A 23,516-nucleotide genomic window follows, 5' to 3' on the forward strand; every position below is an offset into this window, starting at 1 on the left:
AGCACATCAAGGTAATAGCTAACTATATTGTAACGTTAAAAAAAAAGAAAGAAATGCATATTTATCCCCTGCCGAGGGAACTTCCAGCACCGAGGAGTGTTTTTGCCAGATTCTGTTAGGCATGGACAGCCACCTCCGGTATTTGCCTATAACTCACTCTAGAGGTTTATTTAAAAGGTCATCCAGCAGAATGAATGGCTGTCTTCTGCAGAGCTCGTGACTATAACATGTCAGTACCATAGGTCTTTCCCTAGAACTTGAGGAAAAGAACTGCTCACATAGCATGTGAGTGGAAGCCTCACAAGTCCACAGGCCCTGACTGTTCCGAACACAGGCTGCTCAGCTCTGCAAACCCAGCTGTGTCCCTTTATACTCTGCCTGCAGACTCCCCTCTCTTTCTGCAAAACCCAAGTCCAAAGGGACTCTTCAGCGACAGAGGCAAAACGCAGAGGAGTCACATCATCCTGGGAAGCCCTTCCAAGAACAAAATGTTCTCCATCAGGTCTACAGAGTCCTGCCACATGGTCCCCCAAGACAACTGCACACTCAGGCGGCTAGTGATGTCCTTTGCTGGCTGTATGCTGATACTCTGGCCAGATTCAAGTCAGGGGCTAAGATGGATGTTTCCTCAGTTTCCAGGGAGAACACTCATCTCCACAGGCCCTCCACTCTGCTTACTTGAATACACACATTCAAGGGAAGAAAAGCAAATTTTTCATCTCAGAAAAAAATATTTTGTCCACTGAGAAAAAAAGATGACCTTTACTCTGACAAACAGATTTGTTTCGAAAGTGACAGCACGGACTGTGCTTACCCAACCATGAGTGTGCTGCCGGCACCTGAGGCGAACCAAAGATGTTATCAGGACTAAGCTGCCTCTACCTATATTTTCTTTTGGCTCTTACATATTGGTTTAATAAAATTCAACAAATACAAGTGCTGTGAGGCATACAGAGACCAGAGCAGGACGCAGTGCCCCCTCGATAGCTTTCATAATCTGAAGGTAGGATGCATGATGAATACACAGGCAGCTACCGTCACAGACAGGAGGAGTGGGCAATGGATCAGAGGGACAGAAGCGGATGATACTATGGGGAGACAATCACAAGGCTGAGAAGTACCAGTCTCACTCAGTGCCATGACCTCACAGAGTAGGGACATTTCTGAGCACCAAATCTCTGCGCTAGGAGTTGGGTGAGTCATGTCTCTGGTTTATTTATTTACTTATTTATTTTTAGAAACAAGGTCTTACTCTGTCACCCAGGCTGGAGTCAGTAGTACAACTACGGCTCATCGACCTCCCAGGCTCAAGCAATCCTCCTATCTCAGCCTCCTGAGTAGCTGGGACCACCAGCACATGCCAGCATGCCCAGTTAATTTTTTTTTTTTTCTGTAGAGATAGGGTCTTGCTATGCTGCCAGGGTTGGTCTTGAACTCCTGGGCTCAAGCAGTCACCCATCTCAGCCTCCCAGAGTGCTGGGATTATAGAAGTGAGTCGTCCTGCCTGGAACTTCTTCTACCTTCATCTTCCCAATTCTGAGCAATGGTATCATCCCCATTTTAAAGATGAGGACAAAAAAAAAAAAAAAGCTAGGATTATAGGACAGGTCTCTGATTCAGTCCAAAGCTTTCCTTACTTTATCACACTCAAGCCTCATCAACTCCCCAACCAGAAGTTAAAATAACAGCTTTGTACCTATTTTCTCCTCTCTGATCAACTGTCAACATAGTCTATGTTAAATAATGTTTCTTCAAATTGATAACTGAATTTGTTGGAGCTTCTCTACTTCGGTCTTCACATGTCTTTGACAAAAAACCACGGCTTTCATTCTACATGTTTTTCACAACTATAACTGACTTCTTGTTACTGGAGTTTTTTTCTGCAGAAGATATATCTAGGGGCTAATTAATTTGAATATTCACATTTGATCATTTCTAAGATGAAGCTAGAATATTAATAAAATCATACTGAATATCTCCCCAAAGATAATGAGATCCAGGAGAGTGATGACAGCAAGAGCAAGAGAGAATGGAAGTGCTTCTAGAAAAGTGACAGGTGTCTGATTTGGGGACACATTTTTACCCTACTTTCATGGGTAAGGACAGGTATCAGTGGTGAGGGAAACTCTGGGAGTGAGGCTTTGTGTCAGCTCCATGAGTCTGAAAACTGAGCTCTGGGCCTCCTGTGTGTGCATATGTGCAGGCATGTGTGTGCACACAGGGAAGGCAGGACAGCCAGGAAGGGCCAGAGTTTAGGAGAACATTTTGTCAGTTCCTATCCCAGATCCTGAGCTGCCAGAGCCTCCGCGCTTCACAGGCCTGGAAGCCAGGGCTGCTGCTGCTGCCACCACAGGCACCTCTGGTTTCCTTTCTGGCCTCTCTGTTTAACCCCCAGCCTGGCTGACCTGAAGCCAGCAGATGGACAGCAGGTCTTTCGTGAGCCCACCCCACGGGGCCTCACCCTTCTCCACTAGGACACCACCCCCACTGGAAGCCCCTTCTTTTCAGGAAGGCCAGATGTGGTGTAGACCCTGCATGCAATCTCACCAGTCCTGCTGGGAGGCAAGCCTGAAGCCGGACACCGGCTTCCTCATTAGCTTCAGGAACAAACACCTTGGACCTTTTATCTCAAAATGGCGACGGCATATTCAGCTTCCCAAACACCCATTAATAGGCTCATCAGAAATCCGCTTTGAACACAGCATTTTCCTCTCACTGGAGGCAAATTCTTCTCCACAGCTGTCACACATCACATTTTCACTGTTGTTGCTAAATGCTCTATTCCTGAATTGCAGGATTTGCAGAGGAAAATTCCAATGCAGAGACTGATTCTGCCTGAAATGACCAAAAGTGGCCTGAGGACACAAAAGAGCAATCCTCTTCCGTTCCTGTAACTGGTTTCCAAATACAGGACGGAGGCCACTGGGCCAAGCTGGCACATCTATGACCTTTTGTGCATATCATGCAAGCTATAAAACATAAATGTTAGGAGAACAGGCCCATAAGTTACAATACAACCACTTAAAAAGAAACTGTACTTTTTTGCTCAAAGGAAAAATAAATGTGCCTTTCTAAAGTTTAAAGAAAACCAGTTAACACCTCTCAGAGCTGTATCCACATGTTAAATGCAGCTGATCCCACTATCTTCCTGTTCCACAAACAGCATGCAGGACTGCCACTCCCTACACAGACTAAAGCACAGTCCTCTCTCCTCAGGTCGCATTTCAGCCCGGTTTTGACACCATGCTTTAAGTGGGGGGGTAGTTTACTAAGAAGCTCCTGGGTGCCATCTGACAAATGTCATCATTAGAGAACTAATCCTGCAAACAGCCAAATGTTAGTGACCCAACTTTAGGAGAAGGCATCACCGTTCCCAGACCTGAGCTGCCAAAGTGCTAAGTGCAAAGCTCCCAGACTCACTCCACGCTGACCAAACAGGATGCACGCTGACGCTCAGCACACAGAACGCCCGTGCCTTGTCCCCATCTGCCTGGTCACCTCTCTCTGTCTGGAGGACACACAAATAGATGCCAACGGTCTGCTCTTTCCCCAACCCAGTATTGCCTTTTGGCTACTTCTCAGCCTAAGGCTACCTCAAAATCTGTGCCAGGGTTATGGGGGAGGGAAAGTCACAGCTGGAAAATCACATTATATTTGTCACTATTCCTAGTGGGGGAAAAGTCAAATGTCTAAATGTGAAGCCTCTGGATTATCTACACGGAATGCTCTTTTAAGAACACGCTAATTGAACAGGAGCTGTGCTGTCTGGAGCGAGAGCAGAGAGAGTGAGGACGCTGCACCTGGCTTCCGCTCTCACAGCCATTGCAGTACACTGAGCTCCACAGAGACAGCACCGGGGCAAGTGAGGGCCAGATGGGCACTGGGTGACTCTGCCTCACTGAGGAGAAAGAACATGGGCAAGGGAGACCTTAAGAAGCCAAGAGGGAAAATGTCATTATATGCATTTTTTTGTGCAAACTTGTCGGGAGGAGCATAAGAAGCAATACCCAGATGCTTCAGTCAATGCCTCAAAGTTTTCTAAGAAGAGATCAGAGAGGTGGAAGACCACGTCTGCTAAAGAGAAAGGAAAATGTGAAGATATGGGAAAGGCGGAGAAGGCCCGTTATGAAAGAGAAATGAAAACCTATACCTTTCCTTTTTTTTTTGAGACGGAGTTTCTCTCTTGTTACCCAGGCTGGAGTGCAATGGCGTGATCTCGGCTCACCGCAACCTCCGCCTCCCTGGTTCAGGCAATTCTCCTGCCTCAGCCTCCTTAGTAGCTGGGATTACAGGCATATGCCACCATGCCCAGCTAATTTTTTGTATTTTTTTAGTAGAGACGGGGTTTCACCATGTTGACCAGGATGGTCTCGATCTCTTGACCTCGTGATCCACCCGCCTCGGCCTCCCAAAGTGCTGGGATTACAGGCTTGAGCCACCGCGCCCGGCCAAAAACCTATACCTTTCCTAAAGAGGAGACAGAAAAAGAAGTTCAAGGATCCCAATGCACCCAAGAGGGCTCCTTCGGCCTTCTTCCTGATATCGCCCAAAAATCAAAGGAGAACATCCTGGCCTGTCCACTGGTGATGTAACACTGCCGCAGATGACAAGCAGCCTTATGAAAAGAAAAGGCTGTGAGCTGAAGGAAAAATATGAAAAGAATATTGCTGCATATTGAGCTAAAGGAAAGCCTGCTGCAGCAAAAAAGGGAGTTTTCAAGGCTGAAAAATGCAAGAAAAAGAAGGAAGAGGAGGAAGATGAGGATGAAGATGAGGAGGGAGGAGGAAGATAAGATGATGATGATGAATAAGTTGGTTCTAGTGTAGCTTTTTTTCTTGTCTATAAAGCATTTAACCCCCTTGTACATAACTCACTCCTTTTAAAGGAAAAAATTGAAATGTAAGGCTGTATAAGTTGTTTTTAAATGGTACAGGGTCTTTTTTGTATAGTTAACACACTACCGAATGTGTCTTCAGATATCCCTGTCCTGATGGTATTTTCAATAGCCACTAACCTTGCCTAGTACAGTATAGGCATTGTAAATTGGCATGGAAATTTAAAGCAGGTTCTTGTTGGTGCACGGCACAAATTAATTATCTATGGGGATGGTAGTTTTTCATCTTCAGTTGTCTCCAATGCAGCTTATACAAAATAATTGTTTTTCTCTTAACTGAATACCACTCTGTAATTGCAAAAAAAAAAAAAAAAAGCTGCAGCTGTTTTGCTGACATTCGAAATGCTTCTAAGTAAATACAACTTTTTATTAAAAATAAAGAACACACTGATCAAGAGATGACTGTAAGAATTAAAATGCTGACTTTTGACATCAGCATTTGTACCACATCTTGCCTTTCTTTGATGTGCAGAAAACACCACACAAAATGGCAAGCAATTATGTTAGAAGAAAATGGGTTCTAAAAATATTTAATAAAAATTATGTTTGTCAGTAATTACACAGATCATTACTAATAAGCCATACTGAAAACCTGACTCCATTCTTGCTCCCAGGGAATTCACAATCATGAAAAGGAGGTAAGAAACTTTTATAATGCTCTTTTGGGCTTAAAAGACTTGAATAAATGAACTTGCACTGGAAAGCTCAGCACCACAAACATGTCAATTTTCCCTAAATTACCTATAAACTTAACAGATACACAATAAAAATAATAAGATGTTTATATTTGGAATTAAACAAGCATTCTAAAGTTCATTTGGAAAACTGAACCAGCTATAATAGCCAAGAAAAGTATGAAAACAAGTAATACTGGGGTATGAGCACCGCGCCACTGCCCACAGCAAAACACGGTACAAAGCTGTAGTCTGCTGATGGGACGTGTTCAGGATCATTAGCAGAACACAAAAGACTGGACATATGCCTAAATATATCCAGGAAATTTAGTTGGTGAAAAAGGTGGCATTTGAATAATGGGATAAAGATAGATTGCTTAATAAATAGTGTTGGACAAAGGGTAGCCACCTTGAAAATAATTATATTGGAGCCACACCTCACACCAGGATAAGTTCTGGAAGGATCAAACATTTCAAAATAAAAATGAAATCATTCACATGGTAGAAGAAATTCTAGGTTTTTAAAAATAATCTTGTAGTGAATAAGACCTTTCTAAGGAAACCAGAAATCCCAGAAGCTGCAAAAGAAACAACAGAAAAATTTAATTACGCAAACATTTTAAAAAATTATGCATGGCGGCCGGGTGCAGTGGCTCATGCCTATAATCCCAGCACTTTGGGAGGCCGAGGCGGGTGGATCACGAGGTCAAGAGATCGAGACCATCCTGATCAACAAGGTGAAACCCCGTCTCTACTAAAAATACAAAAATTAGCTGGGCATGATGGTGTGTGCCTGTAATCCCAGCTACTCGGGAGGCTGAGGCAGGAGAATTGCTTGAACCCAGGAGGCGGAGGTTGCGGTGAGCCGAGATCGCACCATTGCACTCCAGTCTGGGCAACAACAGCGAAACTCCGTCTCAAAAAAAAAAAAAAAAAAAATTATGCAAGGCAAATATCACTATGGGCAAAGTCAAAAGACAAATGACAAACCAAGAACAAATATTTGCAATTCATATCACAAAGGGCTAATTTCCCTAGTACATAAAGAGCACTCTCAAATGATTAGGAAAAAGACCAGTGACCATCAGAAAAACAGTCAGAGGCTACCAAAAGGCAGTGAACAGAAAAGGAAATAAAAAGAGTTCTAAAATATAAAAAGATATACAGTCTCTTTAATCAAAGAAAGACTAAAACCACAGTAAGAAAACATTTTTCACCTGTCAGATTGGCAAATATCAAAAAGTGTAATAACTCCCATGGGGAGAGGCTTGAGGGCAACAGCTAACAAAATTTCCCATGAACATCCCCAGTGACCCAGCAATTCTACTTCTAGGAGTTTATCCTACACTGATATGTGCGCATCACATCGTGACGAAAATACAAAAACATTCAGTGCAACATTGTGAAAGCAAAAGATTACAAATAAAGGAAACCTCCATCTAGGAGACTGGGTAAACAAACTATGTTTGTTTATGGAATCCTAAGCAGCCAAGACATAAATGGAGGAAGCTCTTTCACAACTCCCATGGACAAATCTCTGAGTGATATTTCACAAAGAAAAGATGGAAGGATAAATAAGAGCCCACTGACAGGGTAACACGGAAGGAGGGTACAAGGTCACAGGTTCTACTGGCTGATGAAACAACTACTGATGAAACAAGCTAGGCTTCTTGAGCAGAGTGAGCCTTGAGCAGAAACGTAAGAGGAAAGAAATGATGCAGCTGCCCTAGAGCTTTCCATCAGAGGAATACAGTTACAAAAGCTGACAGAAGCCACTGTTGATGGCTGCAGGTTAGCCCTGTAGTAATGGCAGCCCTCCGCTATGGCATGTGAGTATAGGAAAACATTTTCTCAAATGGTCAACAACTCCATCTTTGAGAAAAGCCAGCTTAGGCACCAGACCTTAATCTTGTCCACACAGTGAGAGAGTGCCACAAAATCATGTAGATAAGCATGTTCTAGAAAGTTCTACTAAAGCAAAGCCCACCTCTCTTTACATATAAAGGACAAATGCAAAGGACATTGCTGGTGTCACTGCTTATACTTATTATCACGAATAAACAACATAACAGCTTTCAAAGCTATGAAGGATGAAATGCATATTCAGAGTCCTCTTAATTTCGTAACAGTTTGAAATAGCTTAAGAAATCAGAAGTTTAAAAACCACCCACATCCTCACAAGCCTTACAAAAATATTCTCATTTTGGTTTCATCTGTATCTATCCGAAAACAGAGTATTTACATAGTTGTAGCAGTGATGCTCAGGCAGAGATATATAATTGACTTCTGCTTTTTTCACTTAACCCCTATTTTTATAGATAATTAGCACACTAAATTCTGAATGTCTGCATAAAAATCTATCCTGCTTATTAGCTATAGTTAAGGGAGGGAGCAAACATTTATTTAGCCCTTTCTATGGGCAAGCTACATCTTTCAATTTATCCCTTATGGCAATTCTTATTATTAGGACCCCCTTTACAGACAAGAAACTGAGTATCCAACAGCCTACTGCACACCCAACCCTGTATTTGAATTCTGTGTTTGTCTGACCTGACAGCTCACTTTCTTTCCCCTGCATTAAATTGCTGCTGCCTCCATTGTTGGATGCTATTCCCAATTTTTACTAGAATAAACAATGACAGCAAAATATCTTTACATATTTTGTTTTTATCTTTCTTGATTTTTTTTCATTTTTTTCAGCTTCTGTTTAAAAATTCCAACAGGCTGCCACGTCTGTCTCATGACTCCTGCCCCTGAGAGATGACTATTTTTAACTCCTTTAGTTTTCCCTATCACCCCACACTTGCCTCTGCTTCTCAATGCCCTGCTTATGCCCGTTCTTTGATTTCAGTTTTCAACAGAACTTGTTGAACTTCCTACTCTGGAAGGTGCTAGCTCTCTTACATCTCCCCTAAGACATACATATTCTCCTCCCCCATTCTTTTCAACACTGTTCTACCAACACTTTCGGTGAATTTTCAGTGTTTATAATATTATAATTACAGAGATATTAGCCACAAAGAAGTCATATGTTGTATTCATTTTTGTGAAATTTTTTATTTTCTCTCAAGTTATCACTTTTATCAGTTCCTCATTAGCTTAGTTTTCTATGTGCCAATCATCCATTTGTCTCCAAACTCCAGGGGACCTGTGAGTATCTCAATAGTCAGAAACCAGTTTTGCTTTCTCCTGGACACAGCACTGAGGAGGCCCTGTGCCTGCTCCCCTCTGGAAGGGCTTCCCATCCTACCCCTTCACCTCTCTGCTGAGTCCCAGATCCTAAGGCCACACCAGATGCTATCAGACAACAGAGAAGAAAACCACAAATGTCCAGGAAGCATTCATCAGAGAGCGGGTGATTATGTTCTCTCAAATAAAGAGGCCGTGTAGAGGTATGAAGGGATTCCAGGGAGAAGTCATTGTGAGTATAAGACATAGGCAAGAGAGAACACGCAACATGAGAAAATGTGGAGAGATCTGATGTGTCTAGAACACAAGGAATATGGGGAAGAAGGGGTGAGGGCTGATACTGGACCTTGCCCTACAAGGCAGCGAGGAGCCACTGTGGTTTAAAGCAGGGGCATGGCATTATCAATTTGTGCTTTAGGAAGATAATTTGGTGGCCTGTAAGATCAATTAGAAAGGGTAGAGAATGGAGGTAAAGCTATTGCATTCTTCCAAGTGAAAGCTGATAATGTCCTGAGGTAAGACAAAGGCATTGAACGATGAGAAGAGATGGACTGAAGTACAAAAGGAAGGAGGTCCAAGTGACACAGGCTGCTGCCTGTGGCCTTGATTATGCTCTCCTCCTCTGGACATAGGTAAGTGTGTGCTGCTTCTGAAGTTAGGCATGGGCATGAACCTTGCTTTAAGTCAAGGGTGTCCAATCTTTTGGCTTCCCTGGGCCACACTGGAAGAATTGTCTTGGGCCACGGGTAAAATACACTAACACTAATGACAGCTGATGGGCTAAACAAAAAAGGAAATCACAAAAAGAACACATGATTTTTTTTTTTTTTTTTAATTGAGACGGAGTTTCGCTCTTGTTACCCAGGCTGGAGTGCAATGGCGCGATCTCGGCTCACCGCAACCTCCGCCTCCTGGGTTCAGGCAATTCTCCTGCCTCAGCCTCCTGAGTAGCTGGGATTACAGGCACGTGCCACCATGCCCAGCTAATTTTTTGTATTTTTAGTAGAGACGGGGTTTCACCATGTTGACCAGGATGGTCTCGATCTCTTGACCTCGTGATCCACCCGCCTTGGCCTCCCAAAGTGCTGGGATTACAAGCTTGAGCCACCACGCCCGGCCGAACTCATGATATTTTAAGAAAGTTTACAGATTTGTGTGGGCCACACTCAAAGCTGTCCTGGGCCACATGGAGCCTGTGGGCTATGGGCTGGAGAAGCTTGCAAGCTTGTCCAACCTGCCTTATTTTGTTGTTATGGTTCTGTTTCTTTTGTTTTATATTTTTAGCAGCCTGAAGCCATGATTTTTAGTTTCTGTCTCTAGTGATAAGTGAAAGAGAGGGATGAGGAAGGGGCTTTATTGTCCAGAACCTTAAAGAACAGAAACTAAGAACCCATGACTGTATTCTCTCCCTTGGATGCCCAAACCAATGAAATGGGAAAGGAAATGCCCAAATGCCATTTCCAGTAGCAGCCTTTAAGAGTCAGTGTGTGAGGTGTGTCATTGCTCTTCCTGGTTTGGTGGTGATCACGGAAACACGTGTTGAGATGGCACCTCCATCAGCTGGGGTCCTGGTGGGATGATAATCAGCAGAGCCCTCCTGCCCATTGAAATAAACATGTAGCATGAGTTTGTAGTTTTAAGATGTGCAGGTTTAGAGGTAATTAGTTACCATAGTATCAACTAGTCTACTTTGACTAATACAACATCCAATTTAATATAATTTTGACAATACTGCCATATTTTCCTCTGAGTATCAAACAATATTTTATATTTTAAAGCTTCACTGTTACCAAGTCTTAACATTATGTGGTACTTATTACATGTATTTCCTTTTGTGGAATTTATCTAGGCACATCTTTACCCACTTACCCACTGAAGTCCTACTGACATTCAGATGTGTTTGTGTGACCTTTGTGTACATTTTGTCTTTTGCTATTTGTACAACTGATCTAGCTAGTAATATTAAAATAGCTGCAATAATAGCAGCTGTATTTACTGAACTCTTATACATGCCAAATATCCTATAAATCATCTTACATGCTCTGTTCTTTTTTTTTTTTTTGAGACGGAGTTTCACTCTTGTTACCCAGGCTGGAGTGCAATGGCACGATCTCGGCTCACTGCAACCTCCGCCTCCCGGGTTCAGGCAATTCTCCTGCCTCAGCCTCCTGAGTAGCTGGGATTACAGGCACGCACCACCATGCCCAGCTAATGTTTTGTATTTTTAGTAGAGACGGGGTTTCACCATGTTGACCAGGATGGTCTCGATCTCTTGACCTCGTGATCCACCCGCCTCGGCCTCCCAAAGTGCTGGGATTACAGGCTTGAGCCACCGCGCCCGGCGCTCTGTTCTTTTTTTAAATCAGCATGCTGAACCTATGAAGTAAGTGCTATTATACCCATCTTACAAATGAGGAAATAGAAGCTCGGCAAGGTGAAGCTATTGGCCAGCAGAGGGCAGGGCTGGCAGCTGAGCCCAGGTGGGTCTCACTGCAGACCGGGGCTCTGGATCTCCAGCGGGGGCAATGGCTCATTAACTTCACCCTCTCACTTGGGCCTCTGGATTTACCCTCTCAATCTTAGGGGGAAAACCTTCATTCAATTTGGCTTTTTCCTCCAGTTTCTATTTTTTCTCCTTCCTTCCCTGGTGTTTGTTTCCTCACTCACTTCTTTGGTTGCTACTGTGCTGACCTGTTTATTCACCGCACTCCTGAAAACATATTCTTAAAAATCCCTGGTCCTTTCTGGCCAAAGGCTTTGGTTAGCACTCATCCTTCCTGACACCTTCTTCAATGTTTTCCTTGTCTGGCTGTCATAACATTCGAGGCTCCTGCTTCTCCCTCACCTTTCTTACTGCCTGTCCCTGGCTCTTCCTCCCATCCTAGTCATGGCCTGCCTCAGCCATCAGTCCTCAGTGTGTCTCTCTGCCCACCCCCACAAACTCCCTTATCTGCAGCTGATCTGGAATCTGCACATCTGGTCTCAAGCTCTCACCTAAGTTCTAATGCCACAGCTGTACGTACGTGTCCATGTGCACATCCTGTGGACAAGCCCCAAAATAAACAGCTTTCCCTGAGAAAGCAGCTTCCCCATTTGACTTCTCTATTTCTGTCAATGACTCTATTCTCTCAACCACTCAGTAACCTCAGCATAATCTGTGATTCAGCCGTTTCCTCTGATGCCCAAGGCCATTCCATTTTCCACTGATACCACTGAGTCTACCTCAGAACACCTCTGGAATTTGTCCCATCCTTCCCTTTCCTTCCTACCACCTACCACCAGTGTTCACAGGATCAAGCCCAAACTCTTCCTCTCCAGGATTTTGAGATTCCTCATGATCTGATCTCCTCTTCCTCTGCCCATTGACCCTAGGGCTCTCTGATACAATCAGACAGCTCTCAGCTCACCAGATCATGGCATAGGGACCTTGCAAGGAGATGGCCAGGAAGCAAGTGTAGAGATCAGACCAGAGATGGGACCCAAAGTCCATTAGCAAACAAAATCAAAGGGCACTGTTAGTAAAGGGCAGACTGGGTGGCAGGGCCAAACACGATGCAAGCAGCACCAAGGTCACTTTTGGGAATTACAAGAGAGATAATCAAAGTCCAGCCAAATGAAGATCCATGGAACTGGGAGATAAGAACAGAGCGTCTGTGGTCAGGGCAAAGCAGTGACAATGTGATTATGTGCCAATGACAGCAAGGCCTGCCACCTTCCTATCTTGCTGCCTGGGTGGAAGGCCCATAGGACAAAAGGACAAAGGTGAATGGGTGAAAGTGCTGGCTTGGGCAGCAAAGCCATTTTTCTGCCATGGGTGCTTGTTTAAATAACCGATTTTACTGGTTTATGTTCACACCAACATCTGTGCCTTGTCTCCTACTGTCCCATCTATCCAAAGCCAACTAATCTTTCAGGATTATGCAAGACCTCATCATCCAAGCCACCACAGCTATATCTCCTCTTTCTCTGAACTCCTTTATCACTTACCTGAGTTACTCTGTCAATCACATGTTCCTACCAAAAGACTCTACTAAAGTTAGTGTGTACTGATTCTATGAGAAGCAGCGCCCACAGGGAAGACAGAGAATTTTTAGACAGTCTCTGTCCTTAAGCCTCTAGAATACAGTTGAAGCATGACGAGAGATACACATGTGGAAAGTTATTGTTTCCACCCCTGTCCTTCGGTAAGAGCCAATGATACAGAGACAGGTAAAAGTCAGGGGATGCTAAAAGAGCTACGATTCGAGAAGGCCTGAGGATTCCGTAGAGAAGATAGAAATGTGAGACAAAGTACTATGAGTGATATAGGAGGGGCTGAGTATGGTATACAGATGGTGAACAGACTGGAAGAGCCGGTTACTAAGTATTACTACTTGACTAATTTTCTATGTATACACATTCACTGAGAAGAATCTTCCTTTATTCAAATCCCAAGGAAGGGAAAGTCCATACTATTATGGGTTGGCAGGCTTCAACACTTTAAAAATCATTTGTGGAGTTTCTCGCTTTACATTAATAAAAGCACTCCTGGAGTTTCTGGGTATAATAAAAGTAGATCTGATTCCATGCAAGTCCTGTAAAGCAAACTGTTCAAGCTTTTGTGATCTGGCTGTAAACACCAGTTCAGAGTTTTGCCAGTGGGAGGATTTGGTGCTACATATCACAGGAAAGTCAGGTTGGTCATGGCAATGGCATTAGTACTCAGCGGAAGGGTGGAAAAACATATAACCTGCTGTTTCTCACAAATCTCTCCCTTCCTGGGAGGCCACAGATGGTCTGGATCAACCACTGACCTCCAGGCGGGGTTCCCAAATGTTTCAGATTACAGACTCTTATAATGGCTACCTCAGAAGTTAAGCTGTCTGGCTTGATGCCATGCACCCACGCTGACCCAGAGCCCTCACTCTATGATTAGAAACTGATGCCAGGCAGCCTTCGGGTGGTTGACAAGCTGCCACAATGGCTGACTCATTTGCATGGCTCACCGTGATACTACACTGCAGGCAGCTAGCTCCAGCATATGGAGGCCTCTGAGGAGCTCCCAGCCCTTGGTAGTTGGTAGAGGGTACTTCTCAGCCTGAACACCAACAGTCAGGGGGTAGCAACAGCACTGGCTTCTCATTCCCAACCAATCATGCATAAAATCAAGTCTACAAGGACTACTCATACTACACTCTGTATGAGTGACAGCTTTCAAGATTTTCATGAAGGGGAAGATTTCATTATAAACTCAGGAAAATACTTTCCCTGAGTAAACATTACACCATCTAATAAATTCTGACCCTAAAGCTCAGGCTCCCAAGGAGACTCCATTTGCAGGGAAGTATTCTTGATGCTGCTGAAGAAGACTGGGCTTCTAAAGCCAGTCACTTCACTCACTGCTGCTTCAGACAAAGAAAAGTATAAACAGTAGTCAGGTCTTAACTCTCCACGTCGCCGGCTGACAACACTGGCACTGAGAGTTTAGGAAGAATTCTTATTTACCCTCCAGAATATACTTTCCAAGTCAGTTTACTGTCTTAATTATATTTTACCAACAAAGCGTATACTATTTTGTAGTACAAAGCGTGCTATCATAGTGAAGGAGGGCATGCTGAGAAGCAGGCTGAGAAAAAGAAGATTTGAGATCAAAATTGGCAAACTCTGCATTCACAGGGTCAGTAAAACATGAGAGGCTGATAAAAGTTGGCTACACTCTCTAAGAAACAAGGCCCATTTCCTGCTCCTGGAGATTGGAGCAATTTTCAGTCAACCACACATTGAGAAGGAGTATAAAAGTAGATCTGATTCCATGAAAGTCCTGTAAAGTGAATTAGGTTTAAGTTAAAAGTTAAGGATGAATGGTGGACCCAGGTGGATTCTGAAGTCAAGTCTGGGAAGGACTGACACGGAGGGGTGACTCCAAACAGGAACTTACATGTGGAGCCAAGGCCCACTCGCCATTCACATGTGCCGGATTTGGCACCATGTGATGGGATCAGTTGTAGTACATACTTCCTTTGCTTTTTTGGAGACATAGTGGGCCCTGAAGAATCAACTCGGTATGATGAATAGTGCAGTATAAGGGTCATACATTTTTGGACACTGGAATTGATTGTTTTAAAGAATGTACAGCATACGAGAGATGAGCCTTTTTCCATCTGAACTAAATCAAGGGAGTCTTGACTGTTTCGGATTCTGAAACTTTTTTTTTTTTTTTTTTTAGATCTTTCAGCCTTCAGCAATTCCTATAAGAAGCCATAAAGTCTCTAAGAAGAAGCTACAATCTGTATCTAGGTTAGAGAAGGTGGATGAATTCTGTAGCAGGCTCAGATTTGATTATCTTGATTTGGTACAAGAGAACTCAAAGATGGCAGCACTTTTCTTCCCAGTGTGGCTGGCCCCTTGCATAAATGACCTGCTAGAGCAGACACAAGGCAGGCAGGCAGCATCCAAGATAATGAGTAGTCGAGAGGGTGAACAACTCAACTCTGTTTCCCCTGGAATTCCCTGATATTAGCACTGACAGTCCCATGCTCCGGTCCTGAGCAAATTGGAATGGTTTGGTCAGCCAAGTAATAAAGGACAGTGTCCCAGGGTCAGCAGTTTAACCTTCTTACTTTGGCAGTTTTGGTTTGGGCTATTTCACCAGACACATGAGAATTTTAAGATGAAATTGCCTAAAAGTCTGACTTATTGAGGCTAGCCCTTAATACTCAGCCTCAATCAAGATGATTTTGAGTCTTTCATTTTTCAGGAATTTTCTAACAATATAAGTTTGCAGGTGAATGTGCTCTGAAGGTCTGGTGGCTACAGAATAAGCATATCAGAACACTAGAGTTCTGCCAATCAATTGTTAATAGTTTACCAGAAATATCCATAGAAATATTTGCACAACTCTTAAAACAGATAAAATCAGGTCAATGGAATTAAGACTCTTGGCAATTAGGAGTTTATCCTGTGAAAAGGACAAAGCTTTGGTGTTCAGCCAAGAAGGAAAGGATCTAAATCTGATGTGGAATGTCTGTGAGCAAGAGGGAATTAAGATAAATTTAAGTCCAAGATAATGAAATTCTTTTCAGCTTTAACTTGCTATAAATAAGTAAGCTGTGCCGGCTCCAGAATTTTTACCTAGGAGGGGGCTAGGGTGGCAATCTGACTGACAGGGAGTGTGTGAATTGCGTTTGTCTGATGCTTTAAGATTGAGGAAACACCAACTGTCCATCTCAAAGCTCCTAACCCCAGCCTCTGTATTGGTACTGCCTCCGCAAAGAAACAGCTTTATAACAAGGAAGCAGAGAAGAAAATGGATGGAGTAGCCATTTCATATGTGGAGTCCCATGCTCTTTAGATCTAGAAAATAACTCCATATATTGCACTATCAGGGAGATATGAACTAGTGCTTTTCTGTAGTGTACTTCTAATTATTTAATACTTCCTTGGTACACTAGGACAAAAATAGCATATTTTACATATCTATGACAAATACAGTATTTGTGTACACAAAACTGAGCTTTTATTTGGGGTACGTGAAAAATGGATATTTACTATTGAGAAGTATGTACGACAGCAATAGAGAGGGAGTTGGTAGTGTTTGAGAGAATAATCAAAAGCAGATTTGCTCTGCTTTATTAGAAATAATTAGGGGCTGGGTTGGTGGCTCACACCTGTAGTCCCAGCACTTTGGGAGGATGAGGCTGGAGGATCGCTAGCCCAGGGGTTTGAGACCAGCCTGTGCAACACGGTGAGACTCTGTCTCTACAAAAATACTTTTAAAAATTAGCCAGGCATAGTGGTGTGCACCTTTGGGTCCAGACACTTCGGAGCCTGAGGTGGGAGGATCTCTTGAACCCAGAGGTCGAGGCTGCCATGAGCCATGAGTGTGCCACTGCACTCCAGCTTGGGTAACAGAGTGAGACACTGTCTTGAAAAAAAAAATTAGGAACCACATTTGTAAGGAAACTGATTTTAAAAAGTGCCTCTAGAAAATTTTCATAAAGAAAAAGCTTGAAAAAAATGATCTTTTAAAAACCCCTCCCCACAACAAATCTCAGAGAAGTAGATCCTCAAATGTTCATTAATGGATGACTATCGGCAGGAAACTAAAGGTTTGGACACATTATGATGAGAACAGCATTCCAATAGGATTCCTGTTTGAAGCTTGCTGGTGAATGAAGAGAGAAATGGGGAAAACCACAGGAGATGAATCCATTATGGTCTGTGGAAGGGCCACAGGGCTCCTGCCTTATCTTATGACCACCTGAAGCAGTTTCCAGGAGGACCATTCAGAGAGGGTCCCATGGCATAGGAGAATCAACTGTTATTTCTGGCTTGGTGTTTAGTGGGTGCCTCTCATCCCTAAGCATCAGGTATTTCTCAAAACCACAAAGAACAATAATGTCCAGTTCTTATTAATACAGGTGGCAGCTGGTTGCAGAAGAAAGTGATTACATGTTCATCTCTGGGGAAGGAAGTACCCACACACATGTGGCTGTGGTTTTCATCATACTGCCTCCCTTCTCTAGACTCTGCAGGGGCTTCTAGATGTCTCTTGCATCCAGTGAAGACAACTCAACTCTCTGTTTTTAGGCCTATTAGCTAAGCCCTCCATCACACTCCTCCTAAATGCCTTCATCTTTAGCTACAAGGCAGCCCACACTGGTAAGCTTGCTAATGAGTGAAAAAGCGGCAGCCTGGCTTCCCGCAGGGGAGTGTATACATTTTAATAGCAGGCTTCCAGAGACAGGGCACCTGCTGCCTGTCTCCACTTTCCAACAGCGACCTGGTGATGAAAACTTCAGCCAGGCCCATCGGGAAGGAGAGGCGGCGAACTGCCCTATGCATATGCCTGGGGTTGTTCTGCCTTAATTTAAGACTGATAGAACAATCTTCCAGAAACAGGGTAGAGCCTTCCCAGATCAACAAAGCTCTGTAAGAGCTGAAGGTACACCTGATTCCCTGGAGTACCACTGAACAACCTGGAGACAGTGCAGTTTGTTTCTCCTGGGCAGGCACACATGGCATCTGCCAGAAGGAAAACATCTGTCACTTACACCAGTTTATGGAAAACAAGATACAGAATGGCACTGTACTTGAGATCTGGAACCACCAGGAATCCTATTCTGTCTCCCCAAGTATGCAGCTCTTGATTTGGGGTATATATTCCAGTGATAAAGAAAAGAGATACAAATTCTCCTAAAACAAGATGGAACATTCTAAATGGACACAGAAGTTACAAGCTGGGGAAACATGGTGGGAAGGTGGAAGAGGGGCTCATTCTGGCTAAAGAGGAGTAGAGGGGCAAGTTAGAGATAGTATCTCAGAATTAATGCTATTTAAGGCAGGAAACAGGGGCTTACACCTGAAATCCTGTGCTCTGGGAGGCCAAGGTGGAATGATGGCTTAAAGACCAGGAGTTTGAGACCAGACTGGGCAACATAGTGAGACTATTTCTACAAAACAATTTTAAAAATTAGCTGGGCATGGCGGTGCACACCTGTAGTACCAGCTACTTGGGAGACTGAGGCAGGAGGATAGCTTAAGCTCGGGAGTTTGAGGGTACAGTGAGTTATGATTATACTACTGCACTCCAGCCTGGGCAGCAGACAACAATCCTGTCTCTTAAAAACAGAATTGATGCCGGGCGCGGTGGCTCAAGCCTGTAATCCCAGCACTTTGGGAGGCTGAGGCGGGTGGATCACGAGGTCAAGAGATCGAGACCACCCTGGTCAACATGGTGAAACCCCGTCTCTACTAAAACTACAAAAAATTAGCTGGGCATGGTGGCGCGTGCCTGTAATCCCAGCTACTCAGGAGGCTGAGGCAGGAGAATTGCCTGAACCCAGGAGGCGGAGGTTGCGGTGAGCCGAGATCGCGCCATTGCACTCCAGCCTGGGTAACAAGAGCGAAACTCCGTCCCCAAATACATCACAAAAAAAAAAAAAACAGAATTGATGCTATTCAAGTTTTCTTATAGGATAAGAGGCATTTTGGTGCTGAGAAAAGAGGGTAATTGGGATATTGGGGGGACAATAGCCCAAGGGTCAGGTACTTTATGGGCAATGAGAGAATGCTATGAGTAATGGGGCTGGACAGGTAGGCATGCCTGGGCTGCTAGCCTGCTTGAGAAAGCCAACTCAAGTAGTATTATGACAGATGGGTGGGTCACAGGCAGAGAGGTCATGGAACATCTTTGTAAAACACCCAAGGGACTGGTAGTTACACAGCTGAATACATATGTAAAAGTCCCTGAGCTATATACTTAAGATTTGTACATTTTACTGTATATAAATGATAGCTTTAAAAAGTACTTTAAAAAAAAAACAGTGCCAGCCTGTCCAGGAGTCCAGGGGCTGGGAATAGCTAGCAGAGGACAAACACACAAGAAAACCAGTCTCTTTACCCTACAGTCGGGGATCCTCTCCCAGGGTCCTTCCCCTAAAAAGAGCACTCTGATGCTTGCTTACAAAGCAAGGGTACCAGAATCAGAAGCTGTCAGTGCTGAAGGGCACGGTGGGAGACATGCCTATTTCATTTTACATAGAAGGAAACCAAGGACTAGAGGGGCTATCATTTTGTCCAGGGTTCGATGGCCAGTTTAGAGACCGAATACCTAGATTTGCATCCTAGTCCAAATTTCAATTCAAAGCTCTTTCTCTACCCAACTGCTGCCAGCAGCCATCAGGAAATTTGAATGAATGACAGGATTCTGAAGCTATACAAAATCAAACGTAAGCAGATAGGTAGCAGCATGGGTGAATGTTCATGGCAGTGTTCATCATGGTTTGGTGAAAGCAGGTTACCAAACAATATCTATCACCATGATTTTGTGGGGGCAAGTATAAACAAAAGGAAAACCACAGGGATGATCGCCCACATATTAACAGTGCATTATCCCTGGGTAGAATTATAATTTTCTTCATGTGGGAGGTTTTCTGGTAAAAACTGAAAAAAACTTGTTAGACAAATTCTAAAAGAGCTATAGGGCCAGGCACAGTGTCTCATGCCTGTTATCCCAGCACTTTGGGAGGTTGATGGGTAGATGACGAGGTTAGGAGTTTGAGACCAGCCTGACTAACATGGTGAAACCCCGTCTCTACTAAAAATACAAAAATTAGCCTGGTGTGGTGGTGGGCACCTGTAGTTCCAGCTACTCAGGAGGCTGAGGCAGGAGAATCGCTTGAACCCAGGAGGTGGAGGTTGCAGTGAGCTGAGATGGTGCCACTGCACTCCAGCCTGGGTGACAGAGAGAGACTCCGTCTCAAAATAAAAGAGATAGAGAGAGAGAGAGAGAGATAGCACTTACAGATAATGTTTGTGTTCTCTACCTTTTCCATTTAAAAAAAATGAATATACATTAAAGTTTTTATTCAGAAAAAGATTTGTATCACTATCTAGATTTTTGTTATAATTCTGAACTGAGCTTTAGTCAGCTTGTTTCACTAAGAGCAAACACTTCGTGAGAACCAAAAATGAATCACTAGGTAAATATTGATCTGTTTCTAAGTGAACAAGAGACATAGCATTCCATTAAAGCAAAGTTTTCCTCCAGACATTAAAAGATTAATTTATAATGTACTTTTGGGTAAATAATCTTAAAGCAGATTTTTGAATTGACCTTAATGCTAAGAGGGGAAAACAATAATCCCTGCTCCCATAGCATGCTTCCGATGTTCACCTTTCATCAGCACTTTTTCTATACCAGAACCAAGAGGAAGGACATGTCCTGATTCTGCACGTCATAATAACCAGCAACCTGCAGTCAGAATTACTGAATAATACTAACAGCTTGTTGTAAATCAGTTAACAGAACTTTCTAGCCCAGGCGAGTACTTGGGAAGGCTGTAGACAGGCATCCTTATAGGAAAAAAATCTTCACAGTCCCAGGAGAAGCACCTTCCCTGCCAACAGATGTGTTTCCTGCCCTCAGCTTCCAACACATGAAAGGTTGTTACAGACATGTAACACAGAAAAAGACCAGGGGGGACAGTAGCTTCTGATGGAGTGACAGAAATAGGGAGTCTGATGGGAATTAAAGGCCACCAGAGACTCTAGTCAGGGGTTGGCCTCTGCCTCGATTCTCTCACCTGTAACCAAGAAAAGTCCCCGTTCACTTCCCCACAGATAGGACGGCAACCACCCTGGTGTCACACTCCAGTTTGGGTTCAGTTTCCCTCTCTGCTATTCCCAGTGTCCTCGTCCTTAAAATGAAAGGAAAAATGCATCCCACCTCAAGGTTGTTAAGACTAAATGGTATAATGTCTATGAAAGGTACTCAACAAATTTCAAGTAGTAGTAATGTAGACAAAAGGGAGTAGTAACATGAAAACATTGTGGTGATATGAGACATGAACATAGGATACAGGGATTCCTAAAATTAGAATCTAAATCAGAAATAAGAGGTGAGTGGAAGGATGGAGGGGCAATAAAGTGAATCCTTTTGCCCTTTAATTGTCAAGTTCAAGTCAGACTATTCAGGTGTTCAGAATTTAGCTGCTTAAGCAATGCTCCAACATGCTCTAAGAGGGCTGGCCCTATAATCAAAGGGAGAGGTTTTGGAAGTAAATTGGTTCTGGAGAATTTGTTCCTTCACATACACCTTCAAACCATAGTTAATTCCTAAACAATCACTAGGTCTGCCTTTAACCTAGGCTGACCTCCACCCCTCCCTAGTTAAGGTACCAGGAGAGAGGGTGGCAATCAGCCAATGACCAGGGGACTCTGTGCTGATGCCCCTGGGTCAGGCTGATGCTAATTTTCTCGACACATCCACCAGGTCCAAGGAGATGGGGCTGGGGATGCGCATCCATAACAGGAGGTGGGTGGGAGCCATTTCAGTAGAGGTCAAAACTTAGACTCACCAAGAAAATGTGCCAGGGAAGGAAAAAAGCAAAGAGAAACCATTGGGCTTACTGTCTCTGGATGATTTTTTTAAGGAAAAAAAGAAAAGGAGATAAACTAACTGCCACAATCAGCTTTCCTTTACACTACGAACAGTTAGTACAGAATCAAACATTACATGATGTTTTTCTGGAGCCTGGGCAACAGCAACTTTTGCATGGCCTCCTCCCTCTAATGACTCAGGAACCAATGCTGGGTGGAAATTTGCACTCATCCGCACAGAAACTTGCAGGGTTTTAAATACTTTGGATTTTAAGAGCTCTCTAAAAATGAGATGACAAGAGAACTGGGCCTAGCAGTCCTACGCAAACTGAAAGCTCAAAGTGGGTGCAAATGACAGTAGCCAGTCCAAATTTTTGATTTATCTAAATTAAGTATTTTTAAAAATGCAGCCTGGGTATGGTGGCTGAATGCCTGTAATTCCAGCACTTTGCGAGGCCGAGACAGCCAGATCACCTGAGGTCAGGAGTTCAAGACCAGCCTGGCCAACATGGTGAAACCCCGCCTCTACCAAAAAATACAAAAATTAGCTGGGTATGGTGGCGCATGCCTGTAGTCCCAGCTACTGGGGAGGCTGAGGTAGGAGAATCGCTTGAACCTGGGAGGCAGAGGTTACAGTGAGCCGAGATCATGCCACTGCACTCCAGCCCGGGCTAGAGTAAGATCCTGTTTATAAAATAAATAAATAAATAAATAAATAAACAAATAAAAGAGAAACATTCAAAATACAAGTGTGAAAATACTAGATGATTTTCAAAACATATATTGTGCACATCCTTTACAGAGTTGATTTTTTTTTTTTTTTTTTTGGAGACGGAGTTTCGCTCTTGTTACCCAGGCTGGAGTGCAGTGGTTTCACCATATTGACCAGGATGGTCTCGATCTCTTGACCTCGTGATCCACCCGCCTCGGCCTCCCAAAGTGCTGGGATTACAGGCTTGAACCACCGCGCCCGGCCCTACAGAGTTGATTTTTAACTGCAAACACTGCGTATAAGAATACCACATCCTTGTATTGTGACTGGTTGTGGAGCCTACTGTAAGGAAAAGTCCCCTCGGCAGAAGCAGTTCCAAATTCAATATGATGACATTTATACTGGTGTCCACCACAATTAGGCAACATCTCTCTTGACTTGGGGTCATGGCATCACTGTCACAACTATGAGAAAATGTGTAAGAGTACTGCACATGGTCCTTTCTGCCCGTGGACACCACTGCAGAAGCATCGTTAAAGTCTCTCTTCTCCCTGCGATCATGTCTAAGTCAGAGTCTCCTAAAGAGCCGGAACAGCTGAGGAAGCTCTTCATTGGAGGGTTGAGCTTTGAAACAACCGATGAGAGCCTGAGGAGCCATTTTGAGCAATGGGGAACGCTCACAGACTGTGTGGTAATGAGAGATCCAAACACCAAGCGCTCCAGGGGCTTTGGGTTCGTCACGTATGCAACTGTGGAGGAAGTGGATGCAGTCACGAACGCAAGGCCACACAAAGTGAATGGAAGAGTTGTGGAACCAAAGAGAGCTGTCTCAAGAGAAGACTGTCAAAGACCAGGTGCCCACTTAGCTGTGAAAAAAATATTCGTTGGTGGCATTAAAGAAGACACTGAAGAACATCACCTGAGAGATTATTTTAAACAGTATGGAAAAATTGAAGTGATTGAAATCATGACTGACAGAGGCAGCAGCAAGAAAAGGGGCTTTGCCTTTGTAACCTTTGATGACCATGACTCTGTGGATAAGATTGTCATTCAGAAATACCAAACTGTGAATGGCCACAACTGTGAAGTTAGGAAAGCCCTGTCAAAGCAAGAAATGGCTGGTGCTTCATCCAGCCAAAGAGGTCGAAGTGGTTCTGGAAACTTTGGTGGTGGTCGTGGAGGTGGT

General features: G+C 43.7%; 1 protein-coding gene, 1 long non-coding RNA gene, 1 other non-coding gene and 1 pseudogene across 7 annotated transcripts in view; 1 reads left to right on the forward strand and 3 right to left on the reverse strand.

Moving 5' to 3' along the window:
* The window catches only part of ABHD2 (abhydrolase domain containing 2, acylglycerol lipase), a 114,072-nt gene that overhangs the window by 54,903 nt on the left and 35,653 nt on the right, over positions 1 to 23,516 (reverse strand). Inside the window, exon 1 of one of the 4 annotated variants that reach the window (XM_032263912.1) lies at positions 12,034 to 16,445. The exons of the other annotated variants lie outside the window; for them this stretch is intronic. The gene's annotated coding sequence lies outside the window, so the exon portion shown is untranslated. Of the gene's footprint in view, positions 1 to 12,033; positions 16,446 to 23,516 lie in introns of those variants that run through there. 4 annotated transcript variants of the gene reach the window in all.
* LOC116540408 lies at positions 1,384 to 6,213 on the reverse strand. The gene is made up of 2 exons (XR_004264425.1): positions 4,463 to 6,213; positions 1,384 to 4,150 (listed from the first exon to the last, which is right to left on the reverse strand). It is a non-coding gene; the product is annotated as an uncharacterized LOC116540408 (long non-coding RNA).
* On the reverse strand, positions 19,661 to 19,725 carry LOC116540422. Its single transcript, XR_004264435.1, has one exon. It is a non-coding gene; the product is annotated as a U7 small nuclear RNA (small nuclear RNA).
* Positions 22,830 to 23,516, forward strand: part of LOC116540402 — a 1,315-nt pseudogene continuing 628 nt past the window's right edge. Inside the window, exon 1 of the transcript XR_004264421.1 lies at positions 22,830 to 23,516. This exon is cut by the window's right edge and continues 628 nt beyond it. The product of XR_004264421.1 is annotated as a heterogeneous nuclear ribonucleoprotein A1 pseudogene (transcript).

Source organism: Sapajus apella, unplaced genomic scaffold (assembly GCF_009761245.1).
Source record: "Sapajus apella isolate SASKATOON/1434 unplaced genomic scaffold, GSC_monkey_1.0 scaffold139, whole genome shotgun sequence".
Taxonomy (NCBI): domain Eukaryota; kingdom Metazoa; phylum Chordata; class Mammalia; order Primates; family Cebidae; genus Sapajus; species Sapajus apella.